The sequence below is a fragment of the Tursiops truncatus genome, chromosome 6 (assembly GCF_011762595.2).
Source record: "Tursiops truncatus isolate mTurTru1 chromosome 6, mTurTru1.mat.Y, whole genome shotgun sequence".
NCBI classification, from domain to species: Eukaryota; Metazoa; Chordata; class Mammalia; order Artiodactyla; family Delphinidae; genus Tursiops; species Tursiops truncatus.
The window spans coordinates 38,425,900-38,445,631 of record NC_047039.1 but is presented as its reverse complement, the minus strand read 5'-3'; the positions used below and the strand labels follow the sequence as shown (position 1 = coordinate 38,445,631).

Sequence of the window (19,732 nt, the reverse complement as noted above, 5' to 3'; positions counted from 1 at the left end):
GATAAATAAAAATGAAATTCCAAAAAAATATTTAAGTGACCTACAGAGAAATAGGAAATAGAAAACACAGAAACAAAAACACAGAGGTACTAAGCAGAAAACAAAACATAAAACAGCAGAATTAAAATTTAACATAGCATAATAACATTAAATGTAAACTGTTTAAATATATTGATTAAAAGATAGAGATCAGGTGGAAAAAGCACATGACCTAATTACACACTTTATACAAGAAACTCATTTTAAGGATATTGGTATAAGTAGGGTGAAAATACTGGCAAAAAAATACTATAAAATCATTAATCAAAAGTAAGCAGGGGGGCCTCCCTGGTGGTGCAGTGGTTGAGAATCTGCCTACCAATGCAGGGGACATGGGTTCGAGCCCTGGTCCGGGAAGATCCCACATGCCACGGAGCAACTAGGCCCGTGAGCCACAACTACCGAGCCTGTGCGTCTGGAGCCTGTGCTCCGCAACAAGAGAGGCCTCGACAGTGAAAGGCCAACGCACCCCAGTGAAGAGTGGCCCCTGCTCGCCTCAACTAGAGAAAGCCCTCGCACAGAAATGGAGACCCAACACAGCCAAAAATAAAAAAAATTAAAAAATAAAATAAGCAGGAGTGGCCATGTTAATATGAGATAAAATTTACTTCATAACAAAAAAATATTACCAAGGATAGGGAGGTACATTTTACAGTGATGAATGAGTCAATCTATCAAAGTGATACAGTAATTTTAAATGAATATGCACTGAACAGCAGACTGAAAGATACATGAAGCAAAAACAGATAAAACTGAAAGGATAAATAGATGAATCAAGAATTATACTTGGAGACTTCAACACCCCTCTCAAAATTTATCCAAGATAGAGCATGTCTTAATCACAAAACAAACCTTAACCAATTTCAATAAATTGCAGATAGATAGATTCTGATTTCTGACCACAGTAAAATCAAATTAGGGGAAAAAAATAATAGAAATACAGCAGGAAAATCTCCAAACACATGGAAAATAAATCATACATTTTAAAATAATCTACCAGTCAAAGAAAGAGTTGCAAAGTTAGTGACAAAAATACATAGAACTGAGTGAAAATACAAGATATCAATATATGTAGGACACAGGTATATCATTTCTCAGAAGGAAATTTATAACACTTATGTTAGAAAAAGAGGAAATATCTTAAATCAGTAATCTAATCTCCTACTTCAAGAGACTAGAAAAAGAACAAAATAAATGCAATGTAGGGATAAGAAAAGAAAAGATGTCAAAAAATTAAACCTGAAATAGAGAAAAATCAATGTGTCAAAGGTTTGTTATTTAGTAAAAGTCGATAAAGTTGATAAACCTTGAGAAAGACTAACAAACATAAGAATGAAGTAATAACTCTCAAATTAGGAAGGGAATGGGGATATAATAACAGATCCTAAGCCATTTCCATTCCTTGAAAATCACAAATTCACAAAATTAATCAAAAGGAAATAGACATTCTGACTAGACTCATTATCTCTAAAGAAGTTAAATTTCTAATTTAAAATCTTCCAGATACATATACCTCGGCTCACATGCTTTCACTAGAGAATCATGCACACATTTAAAGAGTAACCATAAATTTTACAAAAACTTTTCCAGAAAATAGGTCAGTAGGAAACTCTTTCCAACTCATTTGATGAAATTACTATTATCCTGATTCTATAATCAGACAAAGATAGTGCAAAAAGGAAAGCTACAGGACAATATCTCTCAGGAACGTAGATGCAAAAATCCTCAAGACAATATTACCAAATCAAATCCAGTAATGTATAAAATATATATATACTATGAATAAATGGAGTTTCTTCCAGGTATGCAAGACTAGTTCAATATTCAAAAATTGATCAGTGTATTCAACCATATTAATAGGATATAGAAGAAAAATCATGTGATCATAATTAACTGAAACAAAAAATTTGACAAAATCAATACCCATTTATTAAAAAAAAACCCTCAGCAAACTAAGAATAAAGGAGAATTTCTCAAAGTTAATAGGATTATCTACAGTGAACATCATATTTAATGGTGAGATGCTAAACATTTTCTATGATTGGACTCATTCTAGGACATCTACTCTCAACAATACCTTCAACATAATACGGAAGTTCTATTTACTGAACTAAGGCAAGTAAAAGAAAAGGCATATATATTGGAAAGTACTGATTTAAAAAATCTGCACATGCATGTGATATTGTTGTCTCATTAGAAAATTCCAAAATCTACCAAAAAAAATTCTTAAAAGTAATAAGTAAGTTTGGCAAGTTTGCCAGACAATTTATCAAAATGCAAAAATTAATTGCCTTTCTACAGACTAATAACAATCTCATGGAAACCAAAATTAAACATGTAAAAATATCTACAATTCCTCTGAAGAAAATGGCATGGGTATAAATTTAAGAAAACAGGTACAGCATCCGTAACATGAACATTTCAAAATGTAAATTAAAGAAATCAAAGAAGCTCTAAATCAATGGAGAGAAACACTGTGTTCATGGATTAGAAGATTTAACAGAGTAATAATCTTAATTATTTCCAAGCTGATCCATTTGTTTAATGCAATTTCCACCAGAATCTTAGCAATATATTTTTAGACACAGACAAGCTTATTTTAAAACTTGTGTGAGAGGTATAGGTCCTAGAATTATTCAAATAATTTTGAAAAAAGAAGAATGTAATGGAGAAATTTCTCTACCCAACATCAAGGCCTATTAGACAACTACAGCAGCCAAGACAATGTGCTACTACTGGTGAAACAGACAAAAAGACCAGAGGAAAAAAAAATAGAGAACCCAGAAGTTGACCAACATATATTTGTCCAACTGACTTTTTTTTATAAGGGTACCAAAGCAATTTAATAAGGGAAGGAGCACCTTTTCAACAAATGATGCTGAAGCAATTGGGTGTCTAAATTAGTCTCAACTTAAATTTTATGCCTGTATATAATTTAAATAACAATTTAATCTAAAATGTAGGACTATAAAATGTTTAAATAAAAACTGGAGAAAAATCTTTTGGACCTAAGGCTAGGTGAAAAGTTCTTAGAATTGAAATTAAAAGCACAATCCAAAAGCTGAAAAGTTGACAAATTAAACTATGTCAAAATGAAAAAAAAACAACAACAAAGTTTTGCCTTGTTAAAGACCCTGTGAAGAAAATAAAAGGATAAACAAGGTACTGGAAAAAAGTATTTTCAAAGCACATTTTGACAAAGGAATTGCATCTAGAATGTATAAAGACTCTCAAAACTTAGTAAAAACAAAACAAAACCAAACCAAAAATATGATGAAAAATATGGGTAAAATAAATGAACAAACATTTCACTGAGGAGGCTACATGGATGGAAAATAAGCCCATAAAAATATGTTCAACATCATTTTCCATAAAGGAAATTCAAATTAAGACCAAAAATTGGGTATCAGTACCTCCTACCAAAATAACTAAAATTGAAAAAAAAATTGTGGAAATACCACATGGTGGTAAAGATGTGGAGAAAATGGATCATTCATGAAATGCTTCAAGGAATGTAAAATTGTCCAGTCACTATAAAATACAGGTTGCAGTTTCTTTAAAAAAAAAAATCTAAACATGCACTTTCCATGTGATCCAGCAATAGCACTGCTGGGCATTTATTTCTAACAAGTGAAATATTATGTTCATGCAAAATTTGTCAACAAATGTTTATAGCAGCTCCATTTGTAAGAATCACAAACTGGAATGTTTAAATGGTGAATGGGGACTTCCTTGGTGTCACAGTGGTTAAGAATCTGCCTGCCAATTCAGGGGACACGGGTTCGAGCCCTGGTCCAGGAAGATCCCAAATGCCGCGGAGCAACTAAACCCATGTGCTGCAACTACTGAGACTGTGCTCTAGAGCCTGAGAGCTACAACTACTGAGCCCATGTGCCACAACTACTGAAGCCTGTGCACCTAGAGCTCATGCTCTACAACAAAGAGAAGCCACCACAATGAGAAGCCCATGCACAACAACGAACAGTAGCCTCTGCTTGCTGCAACTAGAGAAAGCCTGTGCACAGCAATGAAGACCCAACACAGCCAAAAATAAATATATTAATTAATTAGTTAAGAAAAAATAAAGGGTGAATGGTTAAATAAAGAGTGTTACATCCACGTCTTTAAATCCTACTCATCAAGAGAGACTACTGATACACATAACAGCCTGGGTAGATTCAGTCTGAGTAAAAAGGCAGTCTTCAAAATGTTACATGCTATTTGATTCTGCTTATATAGCATTCTTGAAATGACAAAATTATAGAGGTAAGAGGGTTGGAGGTGGTGGTGGAGACAGGCGTCTGTGATTATAAGAAAGCAACATGTGTGATCCTTGTGATGAAACTGTTCTGTATCTTGACTTACATGCTGGGCACATAAATGTAAATGTAATAAAATAGCATAGCACTACACACGAACACACACAATTAACACATGTAAAACTGGTGGACTTGAGTAAGGTCAAAGGATTTCTAAAATGCCAATATTCTTATTGTGATTTATAGTATAGGGCCCTCTCTGTGTTATTTCTTATAGCTCATGTGATGCTACAACTATCCCAAAACAAAAAGCTTAAAAAATTAATAGAAACAAAATAGTGAAATAGTTCACTCATTTAGGGATAATAAGAAAATATAAAAAGGAAATCTGAATTATTTTCCTTTTCCTTAGTATTATGAAGTCTGTTTCTTCAAAGAAATATACCTCCTTAAGTACATGGGAACACATCTAAATATTTTCCATTTATACCACTGTGGACTTGATTCTTAAAAGCATTGTTCTGGAAAAGTCATTTTTTTCTGAAGAGAAATGAATGTTTCTTGTATAATTCATCCTATTTGCAGAAAATGCAACAGGTGTTCTATTTGAATTATAATATTTCAAAATAACAAGAATACTTCTATTAGTGCCTAGCACCCTGATTCCTTAGTACTCAAGTTGAAAAACTTAAAAATTAAAGTTTCGTTGAAATTCTTAAAATTTTCCAGTTTACATTTGCATGAAATGGCTTTCTTCTTAAGACATTCTTTTCAAGCCATCAGCAGATTTATTGAAAATCCTATCAAGATTCCAAAAACATTTTTTTAAAGAACTAGAAAAAAAACTTAGAATTTGTGTAGAACCACAAATGACCCTGATTATACAAAGCAATATTGAGAATAAAGAACATAGCTGGAAACATCACCATACCTGAAATTCAAACTATATTACAGAGCTATAGTAATCGAAAGAGTATGGCACTGACATCAAAACAGACACATAGACCAATGTAACAGAATTGAGAGCCTGTAAATAAATTCCTGCATATGTGGCCAACTAATATTTGACAAAGGAGTCAAGAATACTCAAAGGAGAAAAGAGCCTCTTCAATAAATGGCGCTGGAAAAATAGGATATTCACATGTGAAAGACTGACTATAGACCACTATCTTTCACCACTCACAAAACTTAACTTGAAATGGATTAAAGACTCGGAAATATAAGACCTGAAACCAAGCAATTCCTAGAAGAAAACTTAGAGAAAAAGTTTCTTGACATGGGTCTTGGTAATAAATTTTTGGATATGACACCTACAGCAAAAGCAACAAAATAAAAGTAAACAAATGAGACTACATCAAACTAAAAAGCTCCTGCAAAGCAAGAGAAACAATCAACAAAGTGAAAAGGCAGTCTATTGAATAGGCAAAAGTATTTGCAAACCACATACCTGATAAGGAGTTAATACCCAAAATATACAAAGAACTCACACAACTGAATAGCAAATAAATCATCCAATTTAAAAATGAGCAAAGCACCTGAATAGACATTTTCCCAAAAATACATTAAAATCGCCAAGAAGTACATGAAAAGATGCCCAACATCACTAATCATCATGGAAATGAAAATCAAAACACAATGAGAAAAATATCAACCTCATGCCTGTTAGAATGGCTATTATCAAGTAAAGGAAAATAACAAATGCTGGTAAGGATATGGAGAAAAAGGAACCCTTGTTTGTGTACTGTTGGTGTGAATGTCAACTGTTATAGCTACCATGGAAAACAGTAGAGAAGATCCTCAAAAAATTAAAAACAGAACTATCATATGATACAGTAATTCCACTTCTCGGTTTTTTCCCCAAAGAAAACAAAAAAAATTTTTTTGAGAAGATATATGTACCCAATGTTCTTACAGCATTATTTACAATGGTCAAGACAAAGACAATGTAAGTGACCATCATGAGATAAATAGATAAAGAACTTGTGGTATATTCAGTTGACCATTTAACAACAAATGTCTGAACATTACACGTCCATCTATACTCAGATTTTTTTCAATAATAAATACTATGTATTACATCATCCAAGTTTGGTTGAATCCACAGATGTAGAGTGCAGATATGAGAAATCCAGTACAGGGAGGGCTGACTACATGTTATACATCGATTTTCAAATGTGCAAAGGGTTGCCATCCCAACCCCTGAGTTGTCTAAGTGTCAATTATACATATAGTGGCTATTCAGCCACTAAAAAGAAAGACATCCTGTCTTTTGTGACAACATAGATGGGCTTTGAGAGCATTATATAAGTGAAATAAGTCAGACAGAGAAAAACAAATACTGCATAATCTTAATTTTAGATATGGAATCTAAAGAAATCTAACTCATAGAAAAAGAGATCAGACTTGTGGTTTCCAGAGGCGAGGGGTGGAGAGTGGGGGAATTGGGTGAAGGTGGTCAAAAGGTACAAACTTCTGGAAATAGGATAAATAAATACTAGGGATGTAATACACAACATGATGACTATTAACACTGCTGTATGGTACATTTGAAAGTTGGTAAGAAAGTAAATCCTAAAAGTTCTCATCACACACACACAAAATAAACCTTTTTTGTAACTATATGAGGTGATGAATGTTAACTAAACATATTGTGGTAATTGTTTCACAGTATATGTAAGTCAAGCCATTATGCTCTACACCTTAAACTTATACAGTGTTGGATGTCAATTATATTTCAATAAAACCAGAAGAAAAAAATCCATTCTACTCAGAATATAAGGTACTCACCCATCATTAGGTGGCCATGCGGTTCCCTCATCTCCTTTTTTCTTTACACTGATGGGTAGCTGCAAAATATTATGATATGCCATGTTGGTAATCATAAAAACTTGGTTGTCCAACCAAATGTAAAAGTCTGTTATATTTCAAATACCTCTAAGGCTATGACTACAAAGTATCTTCACTCTGTGTTTCTACCCAAGTTGGAAACTCTGAAGTATAGTTGTTATTACAATATTTTGTCATTTTAATTTTTGTTCCAAAGCATGTAAGGTTGAAAAATATTTTTCTCTTGTCCACCCATTTCAAGCAGTAAGAAAGCTAGAGGCTTCTTTAGTAGACAAGATCATGAGGCTATACTTTATTGTGTAGCTTATGATAGTCACAGCATTTTCTTTTAGGGTAATTTATTAGCTTGTATACCTGACAAGCACTCCAAATTCTACAACCATAATTTAAATAGATCTGAATTCAACTACCTTATGTGAAAGAGGAACTCAACCTCCTCTATGTCCTCTTATGATCATTTTTAATCTTTCAATTTAATGTATATTTCCTGTGCTTTCTACATGTCATGTATATACTAGGCACAGACAAATAGTATAAATAGAAAAATGTCATTGCTAATCTCAAAAATATTTAGAAACTACTCAGGAAAAAAGACCACTGGACAAGTATTTAAAATAAAGTATGGTAAACATAAGAAAAGGAAACCTCTTGCTTTTATGTTGATTACTCTTTAGTCTTATGCCAATCCTGGATCCTAAATTCATAGTTTGTAAATAATACTATATTGAATCAATATGGCAGTTAAATTAAAGACAACCCAGTAATAATCCACATGATCTCTCATGAAATTCTGTTTGACAAAAAAACAGAAAAAAAGGAAAACCCTTTTTAGCTTAATAATATATCTCTTTTGATAGTTACTTTTCTGAATTTTTTGAAGATGGAATTAGTTTCCTCTAAAAGGTTAATTAATAATCTCTCTGTCAATCTTCAATAGAAAGTAGAACTTACACTATTTAAAAAAAATTTTATTGGAGTATAGTTGATTTAAAATGTTGTGTTAGTTTCTACAGTACAGCAAAGTGAATCGGTTATACATATACATATATACACTCCTTCTTAGATTCTTTTTCCCATATAGGTCATTACAGAGTATTGAGTAGAGTTCGCTGTGCTATATAGTAGGTCCTTATTAGCTACCTATTGTATATATAGTAAGAACCTACACTCTTTTTTCTTATTGTGTTATTTGGACTGACTCCCTGGATATTTGGTGGAAGGAACTCCAGGCTCCAATTTTTATTGCATCTTCATATGTTAATTTCTAAGAATACATATTTTTGGATTGTTGGTACTAGTAAGGCAGGTACTGGGGATACAAAGGTCATAATGAGGTAGGAATTAGACTGCTTATATTTATATATTGTATTATTGAATCCTACTGCATTATTTAATTAGTTATATTGTTTAATCTTCATAACAACCTCAAGTTTTGATATTTTCCCTTTCTCATTACAAAACTAAGGCTATATTACTTGGATTAAAATACAATAAATAAAATAATAAAATGAAATAAAATACCAGAGTAAGTTAATAAGAAAAATTTTTTAGCATAAGAAGTTACTTTTTTTAAACAAGTGACAGACCTGGGATTAAAAACAGAGTTCTGTTGATGTTGAAATCTTCTTGGTATACTAAATGGCACTGACAGCTTTCAGGTCATATGAAATAAAGATGTCTGCTTTGAAATTTGAAGATTCTAAAATATAGCCAATCAAACTTTCCTGGTGACGTCCTATAATCATTTGCAACTGTATATTTGCTTGGATCCAAATACTTGCCATAATTTTATATCAGTTACTTTACGTTCCTCCTTAACACAAATGTAAGCAAAGGAGCACCCCTTGGGGCAGAGTGACTTGCCCAAGGACAGAATCCATTTGATGTATTCCAAACTAACACATAAAATTGCAGCTCTATTTACAATAGCCAGGACATGGAAGCAACCTAAATGTCCATGGACAGATGAATGGATAAAGAAGATGTGGCACATATATACAATGGAATATTACTCAGCCATAAAAAGAAACGAAATTGAGTTATCTGTAGTGAGGTGGATGGACCTAGAGTCTGTCGTACAGAGTGAAGTAAGTCAGAAAGAGAAAAACAAATACCGTATGCTAACACATATATATATGGAATCTAAGAAAGAAAAAACAAAAGGTCATGAAGAACCTGGGGTAAGACGGGAATAAAGACACAGACCTACTAGAGAATGGACTTGAGGATATGGGGAGGGGGAAGGGTAAGCTGTGACAAAGTGAGAGAGTGGCATGGACATATATACACTACCAAAGGCAAAATAGATAGCTAGTGGGAAGCAGCCGCATAGCACAGGGAGATCAGCTCGGTGCTTTGTGACCACCTAGAGGGGTGGGATAGGGAGGGTGGGAGGGAGGGAGATGCAAGAGGGAAGAGATATGGGAACATATGTATATGTATAACTGATTCACTTTGTTATAAAGCAGAAACTAACACACCATTGTAAAGCAATTATACTCCAATAAAGGTGTTAAAAAAAAAACAATTCAGTAAGAGAAATGTAAATTGGAAGGAACATTTTTGCTTTTTTGTTTTTGAGGATGAAGTGATTTTTAAAATTCTGTTAACCCTGGCAACTTCTAGGCAGGAGTTTGAGAGCAGTAGATATTTGGGGGGACATTATTCCTTTGCAGTTAGATCAGGTATATATAGATATAATTTACTCATTTACTCATTTGTTTTTCAGTGTGAAGATGTTGAGTTGTTTTACCAAGTCCTCCTAATTGTTACATGCAGTCGTTCAGATCACTCAGACCTGAATGTTTACAAATTAGGAAAATAATCTGATGACATATTCTAATATTTCTACCTAACTTTATGAAACTTAATAATATTCCAAGAACTTCAGAGCTCTGTAACATCTTTGTCTCTCTGACAGAACAAAGTGCTAGCATATCATCCTGAAAACTTAGATTCCCACATCACAGTTCATAAGATTCATTCACTTAACAAAGGCTTATTGATCACTTTATATATAATATGCTGGGAAGGGGTCTAAAGATGCATTTATATCTCTTGTTTCAACAGTTCTTTAGTTTGGTCTTCCTGGTTTGCACATTTTAATGCCTACACTAAATAAGGCCATGTTTAGTTAAAACAACACTACTATAATTTAATATTATTTACTGAAATTTTAAGAATAAAGTGAATATACATTTTCTTATAAAAGATTTAATTATGTGCCTCAAATAGATATTTACCCATGTAAAGGTAATTACAAACAGAGTCCAATCACTACAAAGTATATGTGGACATTTGAAATTTTCTATTTACAGTATAATTTTTGGAAAAAAAATCAGCAGACAACATAATTTTAACTTCATTTTCTTCAGATAACAAGGCTTTAATCTGAATAGTATTAACACGTTTAACTAGCAACTCATGATTCTGAGGTCTCTGGATTATTTAGATTTACCTGTCTTTAAAAATCTGCTTGATGCTAGTGACAAAGTTACAATAGTCTAAAGGTGAATTAACACATTTTAAGAATTGTTGCAGTATCGTCAATTCATATTACACCTCAATATGTAAAGAACTGCAAAATTTCAAAGAGAGCTTTGATATGGTCCTGACCTATTCTTTTTTTTTTTTAACATCTTTATTGGGGTATAATTGCTTTACAATGGTGTGTTAGTTTCTGCTTTATAACAAAGTGAATCAGTTATACATATACATATGTTCCCATATCTCTTCCCTCTTGCGTCTCCCTCCCTCCCCCCCCCCCCCCCCCTCCCTATCCCACCCCTCCAGGCAGTCACAAAGCACCGAGTCGAGGTCCTGACCTATTCTTCTGAGGAACTGATAACTTTTTTAAATAGTTGAATTATAAAAACAGTCGAGAAAAAAAACAGAAAATTTGCTCATGAATGTGAAATTTTTTTTACGTTTTGAGTTATTACCAATTTACAAGGTGAAAACCCATTGTTGCAGCAGTTAAATTTGTTTATTATCATATATATTATTTTATTAACTTCTTGTTATGTGACATCAATGAAAACATAGCAAGAATTATATTACAATATCACAATATTTTACAAAAAGCAAACTTTTCCTCATGTTAACATAAACATGATCATCTAGAGAGTTGTTCTGCAACCATCTTATTCTTACTGAGCTTGCTGTTCAGAAAAATATATTTCTTGCTACCAAATTTCTCAGTAATGTGACAAGTGCACCCTAGAAATCATGTTAGAGAATAACTTGGGAAGTGCTGTCACAGGACTGCCTGAAGATCATTTGAAGGGGTTTAGGAGGAAAGGTGACAGCTACAGGAGAGTAGCTTTGGACCAGAGACAATGTTTGTTACTATTGGATTAATGATTAAGGATGCTTGGAGGTTGAAGTGAATGTCATTAACCCCCTTCTGCCAATGTTGGTAGCATAGCCAGATAGTATAAAGTGGATGATTACATTTTACACTGTCTTTTTTCATAGGATGCTTGAAATATTCTGTAAAAAGAAATGGCCTTCTATGAAGATTAATAAACACAAATGAACACAAAATGAATTCTAGAGTTAACAAGATACTGGCAATGAGAATGAGACCTAATCTCCAACGCAAGTGTATTTTAATCAGTCCTTTCTCTGGTTGATCATTTGGTTGCATCCTAGGTTGGCAATTTTGTTCCTAATGCAGAAGACTCAATAGCATTATCTCTGTGTTATTCTCTTGCATGTAGAACTTAAAATAGGAATTACAAATATTTCAGGAATAACTGCTATCCTCACTCAACTTGACAATATCTACTCTTCCACTTGCTCAGGCATCCCTGAATTATTTCTGAACCAGAGTTTCTGTGTCTTCAATACAGATATTTGTTAACATGCTGACTGATTCTACACATCCATTGCTTTCAAATATCTAATAGATACTATAGAATTTAATATTTGGGGTCCTAATATGTACCTTCATATATAAAGCTGTCATTTTTAGATATGGAAATTAAGACATTTACTAATATGATTTGGCCAAATTCACAGAGCTGGATAGAGTCTATCAGAGGACATTGAGCAATGCCTACCAGAATTTTAATGTAAAATAAACTTCATTAAGATGATGATGTGGAAGATGAAAAAATATGCACCTTATGGCCGAAGATCAAAGCACATTAGATTTCCATTATATATTAACAGTAGTGATATGGATATAGTTACATTGCATAAAGTAAAATATAGCAGTAGTAATGGCTTGTTCATTTATTTCTTCAAGAATGTAGATTTACTTAAGCTAGCTAGCTAGCAGTGAGTTTCAGTTTATTGAGGACGATAGCCCAGGAAACAGCCTCTCAGTATCTCTGAGGAAACTACAGATGAGCATAATATAAAATATACTGATCAGGGCCCACCTGCTATGAATCTTAACTTTGCCTACTATAAATAGTAGTGTTTTAATCCTCTGCAAACCTCCCGACTTCCCTGAGGCTCAAGATGCAGTTGAACTAGATCATTCTTCCCAGCTCTGAGGTATTCTAACTCTCTAGAAGAGAAACCTTCATTTATTTAAATTCCATATACATTTTAGATACAAGGTGCCAATTCAGTGTATTTATTGTGTCAACTTACCAGCTGTACTTAACTTGAAATATTTTAAGTGACTCAAAAAAAGTGTAAAGTAGGTGAGCCCTTATCTTTACATTTTATTTTCTACTTAGCATTTACCTGGGGTATTAGATGAACATTATGTATAGTTAATCTTTACTCATTAATTAATTTTAAAAATTAATCATATGCTTACATTTAAATTAGCAAGGAAATGCAAAGAACCTAGAATAGCCAAAACATTTTGTAAAAGATGAACAAAGTTGGAGGACTAAGGCTACCTGATTTCAATACCTATTATAATTGTACAATAATCAAGGCAGTGCAGAATCGGCATATAGACCATTAAATAGATCAGTGGAACAAAACAGAATAAAGATTCCAGAATTATTCTTGCACATATACAGGCAACGGATGTTTTACAAAAAAGGGAAAAGAGTACTTCAGTAGCTGCAACACTTAACAGCCATACGTAAAACAAACAAAATAAGCCCCTTAGATTCTTATTTCATACCATGTACAAAAATTAACTCAAAATGAATCATGGATCAATGTAAAACCTTAAACTATAAAATTTCCATTAAAATGCATAAGGGAAAACCTTTCTGACCTTGGGCTATACAAACTCATTTTAAGATATGATACCAAAAACAAAGCCCATAAAAGAACAAATTAATAAACTGGACTTTATTAAAATTAAAAGCATCTGTTCTTTGAAAGGAACTGTAAAAAGAATAAAAAAACAAGCAGTAGACTTGAAGAAAACAAACACATACATATACATATAATGAAGGTAGTAATGCAAAATAATTGAAAGAATTTTGGATGAAGCTTTGAAGGACAATGTAAATATAGGGCAAAATGGAGACAGAATGAGAAAGAAAGAAGTAGAAACAAACATATTTAATTAGCACTATACTGTAAATTTAAAGAAGCAAAGCAGTTTCATTAACCTCTTATTTGTTTTATTGTCATTTGGTTACTGAATATTGTAACTACAGACCACACAAGGTCAAATAATATTGCTTATGGTCTCTAGAGTTTGGGCAGTTTTAATTGCACATTGGAAAACAAATATGTTTATGCTTTGCACTGTGTGTAGTGTTTAAACGAAGGGAAAGGAAGCATCTGGAGTGTCATAAAATGAGAGACATAACTGCAAAAAATTAATCAGCTGCTATCTTTCATTATCATAAGGCCTAATGACTTTCAAAAGAGCAGGGGATCTGTGTTTATTTGGACATTGACATTAAAATATTTTAGGTACATTATAGCATTACTCTGGCCTAACAATCTGCCTTATTGAAAACAAAAATATCATATTATTAAAAACAATATTGAGGAAGAAAGTAAGAATGTCTAGCGGCCAGTTTGTAAATTCCCATTTCCTTTTGCCAGGAAATATTTTATTCTAATTGTAGCAAGTAGGTGTTAAAGATGCAAATGTTTTACAGGTTATTTTATTACATTGTATTGTATTATGTTGTATCGTATTAGAATTCCCCCACCTAGAATATTCTTTTTAAAGCTTTTGACTCTGGGCTTTTTTCCCTTAGCCCTCTCTGCCTGTTTAAATCCTATCCTTCAGTACTCAGCATAAGCATCATCTCTTCTAAAAACAATCTCAAATCCCCAGGCTGGTTTTAGTACTCCTTCTGTTTGCTAAATATGTTATCTCACAGTTACCACTTCTGTAGTGTTTAGTCTACTACATTATCTGTTATCTCTTCTGTCTCCTCCGCTGGAACAACCTGTACCAGTAACCATGAATCCTTCACCTATATTCATGGACATGCATAGAAACTACTAAACACCCAACACATATTTGATTGAAAGGAAGGGGTGCAATGCTTTTGTTCCAAACTCTTACTGAAAAGATATACTGGAAAGATGAAATTTAAATAAATGTATAGCCTCCCAAATAATCAGGAAAGTCAACCAGTTGCATCAAAGAGTTATGGAAATTAAAGAGCTCTTTTGTTCAAATCAATAACACATCTAATATAGCCAGAGAAACCAGCAGACATAGAAGAGCTGCTGAAGAAACGCATATTTATATAACAAGGTAGCCTTGGACAGCTCCTAGAAGCCATTAGCTGGAGTCTGCAGTATGGTGTCTGAAATGGTAACTCACTGGCTGATCCTCTTCCCCCTCATACAAAACCAGCTCTATTGTGGTTTGCTTACAGGGTTAGTATAGCTAGTAATACCAGCCCTCAAAGCAAAATGAAGAATTTGTGTATGGAGTCCCCTAGAAAGTAGGATAGGGTTATAAAAAAAAAAAAGATGGTATTTTGGGTCACTTTAGTCTGTTCCAAGTGGTGTATACAGCTCACAGACTGTAAAAATATCTTATCCACTTATCAGAACAGGGCTTTGCCACTCGCAATTGCATTTCCTTCTCGAGAAAGAGTGATCTCTATAAGGAAACCCATTAGTTTCCAATACTGATAATTTATTATTACTAATTATTAATGATCACTATTATTTACATGAATAGACAATGAATTATCACTAGATATGTGAGGACAATGAAGAGAGAGAAAACAGAAAGGCCAAAGAAACCAACGTTCAAGAAAATAGAAAATGGAAAAAAAAAATATATAGTTTATATTGTCAGAAATTCAAAAAGAGTTCACATTCATAAAGCAAAAATAGGCTTCTCTGAATAAAAGAACATTTGTTTTGTTTTTCCTTTCCATCTGTGTTATCTTCAGTAGATCTTGTGACATTTTCTGTGCCTATAACAGTGCCTGGTGATGCATGTACTAAGTTTTTCTGCCCATCTGTGCTCTTATTGCAAGGTAGTTAAAAGCATTAAGAAATATCACACTAACTTCTTCAATGGATAAAAAAATGGCAAAATCTAAGCATTTATTCTTCAACAAAGGAATCCATTCGGTAAATATTTATTAAGCACCAATGTGTGTCAAATACTTTTGCAGGTTCTAAAAATGCATCAGTGGGAGGAAAAAAAGTTACTTATTTTCTTCATGGAACTTACATTTTACTGAGACAAAAATGAAATTATCTGATGTGATAAGTTCAAAGAAGAAAAATAAGATAGGTAATGGGAAGAGAGAAAGATGATGTATTTTGATTATATTCTTGAGGAAGACTTTTCTGATAAAATCATATTTAGCACTGACTTGACAACAAAGGGTTTGTGAACCATGAGTAAAGAAATTTCCAGGCAGAAGTAACGGCAAGTGTAAATCCTGTGACAAAAATCATGTCTTGTCACATTCAAAGAATAATAAGCTGAAGTGGCAGTGGGGAGTGAAGTAAGAGCTGAGTCAGAGAGGCCACAAAGGAAGGGTTGTGTAAGACCTCCCAGCTGTTGGCTTTGAAAATTCATTATGGTGGGGCAAGGGTGGAGGCAGGGAGAACAGTCAGAAGATCATTGCAATAACCCTTTTGAACCACGGCCCTCAGATTCTGGATATATTGTGAAAGGAGAGCTGACAGAATTGGATGCGAAGTGTGAAAATAAGTGGGTAAGATTTAATGTTATTTTCCTGTCATTCTCTGAGGTACATATCTACATACTTCACTATTGGAGCTTATTTGGATGAAAGGAGAAGCAAGGAGGTAGGGGAAAGAAAATAATAAGGATAACTAACATTTACTAAACATGTATTTTGTGCTAGCAAACTTCTAAGTGCTTTTCACATATCATATCATTAGATATTCACAATAATTCTCTGAGATAGATACTATTAAAAACTACAGCTTCAGGTAAAGAACCTTAACCTTAGTGATGATATATCCCCAGCCTTAAGTTAGTACACCTGGTAATTGGAGGCAGATGATGACATCAAGCCACCTGACTTCAAGTCCAAAGTATTATCAATATGTGAAGAATGAAGATGTGGTTTCTCCCTTGTACACTGTTGGTGGGAAAGTAAATTGGTGCAGCCACTGTGGAAAACAGTATGGAGGTTTCTCAAAAAACTAAAAGAACTACCCAGCAATTCCACTCCTGGGTATATATCTGAAAAAAATAAAAACACTAATTTGAAAAGATACATGCACTCCAATGTTCACAGAAGCATTATTTACAATTGCCAAGATATGGAAGCAACCTAAGCGTCCCTCAACAGACGAATGGATAAAGGAGAGGTGATATATACACACACACACACACACACACACACACACACACACACACACACACACACACACACACACATATTTTTATAATGGAATACTATTCAGCCATAAAAAGGAATGCAATTTTGCCATTTGCAGCTTCATGGATGCACTGGGAGGGTATTATGTGAAGTGAAATAAGTCAAACATAGAAAGATAAATACTATGTATGCGGAATCTAAAAAATACAACAAACTAGTGAATGTAACGAAAGAAGCAGACTCACAGAAATAGAGAACAGACTAGTGGTTACTGGTGAGGAGAGGGAAGGGGGAGGGGCAATTTAGGGGTAGGAGATTAAGAGGTACAAACTATTATATATAAAATAAACTACAAGGATATATTAAAAAACATGGGGAAAATAACCAATATTATGTAACAATTGTAAATGGAATGTAACTTTTAAAAATTGTATAATAAATAAATACACTGATTAAGAACAATAACAAAAATAGGCCATCCACTTTGTCACAAAATGCTACCTGCCACACACTTTACAGAGGCACTCCTGTTTAATCATCACTATGAAGTAACTATTAGGAAACCAATACTTAGAGAGGATATTAAACCTAGCAAAAATCAGAGGCTTCAAACACTGATAATTATATTTCTAGTTTAAGGTAATATGTATATGATATTAATTGAGCTGTTACAAAAAAAAAGGGAGACTTTACATCCAGATGTTTTAGGAAATGCTAGATTAGTTTGTTTTATTGATTGCAGGAATTTTTATAATCTTTGAACACTGTTATTATTCAAAAGGAGTTTGGCATGCAAAGTTTCTGAGGCTTTTATTTGACCAGGCCCTTATTTTCAGAAAATATGTATATTAATTTAGAAAATATACATTGTACATTTCTGCTTAAAATAGAATATAGTACTAGAACACAGGAATGATAAAATTGCTCATTAGTGTGCTACTTATACCTTGAATTTAACAGAAGGAAAGAAACATGAAAAGAGAGTGATATTAACCTAGTTTTGAATCTTATGGCTTGTGATTTGTGTCTTAAACTAGCAGTGCCCCAGGATTAGATTATAAAAAGGCACTTTCAAGGATGCATAATCTGGTGCAATTTTCAGGTATAAGCTAGAAATGTAATCAGCAGTTCTGTCAAACATTTATGTCCTGATACCTTGTAGCAAGGTGAATGAATGAAAACAGGATTGACTCTGCATCTTACATGCTTTTGATTCCTTCTATTTTGAAACAAGGGAATGAAATTGCTGTGTTTAGAAACACATAAAATTAAGAAATAAACTAGTGGTAAAAATAAATTGGTTTTAATTCACACATATCTTTACTTCTTTTTGAGTTTGAGAAGATAATGAATTTAAGGCATAAAATTAAATATATGGTAAAAATAGAATGGCTCAGGAACTGAAATTAGACAAAGCTCTACTTGAGAAATATGTATCTATTGGGTATTTTTAATACACCATATTATTAAATGACTTCATAATTTTTCTTGAAATTGATGAATATAATTCTCTCCAGATAGACAGATAGATAGGTAGACAGATAGATAGGCAGACAGATACATAAATGGACAGTGTGACTGACTTTTGTTTTGCGGTGATGGTTTCTCCTCTTTCCCTGTTTTTTTGTTTGTTTGTTTTTATTTTTTGCTTTTTTTTAGGAATTATAACTTTAACACAACTAAGATATACCTAATTCCTTATGTCATAGCAGTTTCTAGCCGTATTTTATCTAGACCCTCAAGCATTACTTTTTAATATGGAAACCTAGGAGTCTTACAGCAGTGTTTTTCAAACTGTGAACTGACCCATTATGGGTTATGATGGAGTAGTGGGTCATGAGATCAAGTTAGGAGGTTAGGCAACAATTTTTTAAATAAAATAGAATACGATAGAACAAAACAGCAAAATTCAGAGTGCACAGCATATAGTATATATATATAGTATAGGTGTTGTCTCATGAACATTTTATTTCCTTTGTGTACATAAGTGTGTGCATGTACACAGAGTTGTTAAACTATACTTATACTATACATAGATATTTAAAGTTTTGATAGCCACTGTGTGAGAATTTATGGTTCTACCTCACTTATTTCACTAAAATGGTCTTCAAAACTCTAAAAATGGTCTTCAAAACTCTCTGTTTATGCACATTTTCTGGGGAAAAGTGTTTTGCCTTTCATCTGAGGTTTATATATTTTTTTCAAAAAGCCCAAGAGACATACTTATCATAAAGCAAATTTAATTATTATATTTGTAGTTTTAGAACAGGTATATTTTGAAATATGAATATAATAATTTATATTCATATGTCTATTTTACAAACAAATGTACCCGAAATAATTGATTCTTTGTTCCCAACTTAAATTTACATTCTAATTAGGTTATATACAAAATTTATTTATATAAATAAAGATTTATTTATATAAATAAAAAATTTTATTTATATAAAAATGAAAGAACATTTAGACTTATAAAGGTGTGAGTAAATCATATTATGTATTTTATTTTTCCTAAAATTATTTACTTCTTAAAAAAGCAGCATTTCATGAATTAAATTTATATAAATATTACATTGCTAGGCTTATGATAATAGATATACAATGTAATAAGTACATAATGAGAATGGTGGCCTATGAAAGGATAGAGATAAAGGAAAGAGAGATGAAGGACTATTTTATTAAAGATTTAAAAGTGACCTAAGAGAAAAAGAAAAGTAATGCATTCTGAACAATAATTTTGTGCCACCCACCGTGCTAAAGATTTTATACCACTGTTTTTCAGCACATAGGCAACCCTGTAAAGTGGATAATTTACATTTTGCAAATAAGGAAATCGAGGCTCAATGTAGTTAAGGTTTTTGGCCACAAGTCACA

The 19,732-nt window shown here is 32.8% G+C and overlaps 1 long non-coding RNA gene across 1 annotated transcript in view; it reads right to left on the bottom strand.

Annotated features, from left to right (window-relative positions):
• The window catches only part of LOC109549823 (uncharacterized), a 114,474-nt gene that overhangs the window by 84,175 nt on the left and 10,567 nt on the right, over positions 1-19,732 (bottom strand). The window contains exon 3 of the long non-coding RNA XR_002176177.2: positions 7,086-7,144. This is a non-coding gene — a long non-coding RNA (uncharacterized lncRNA). The remainder of the gene's footprint in view (positions 1-7,085; positions 7,145-19,732) is intronic.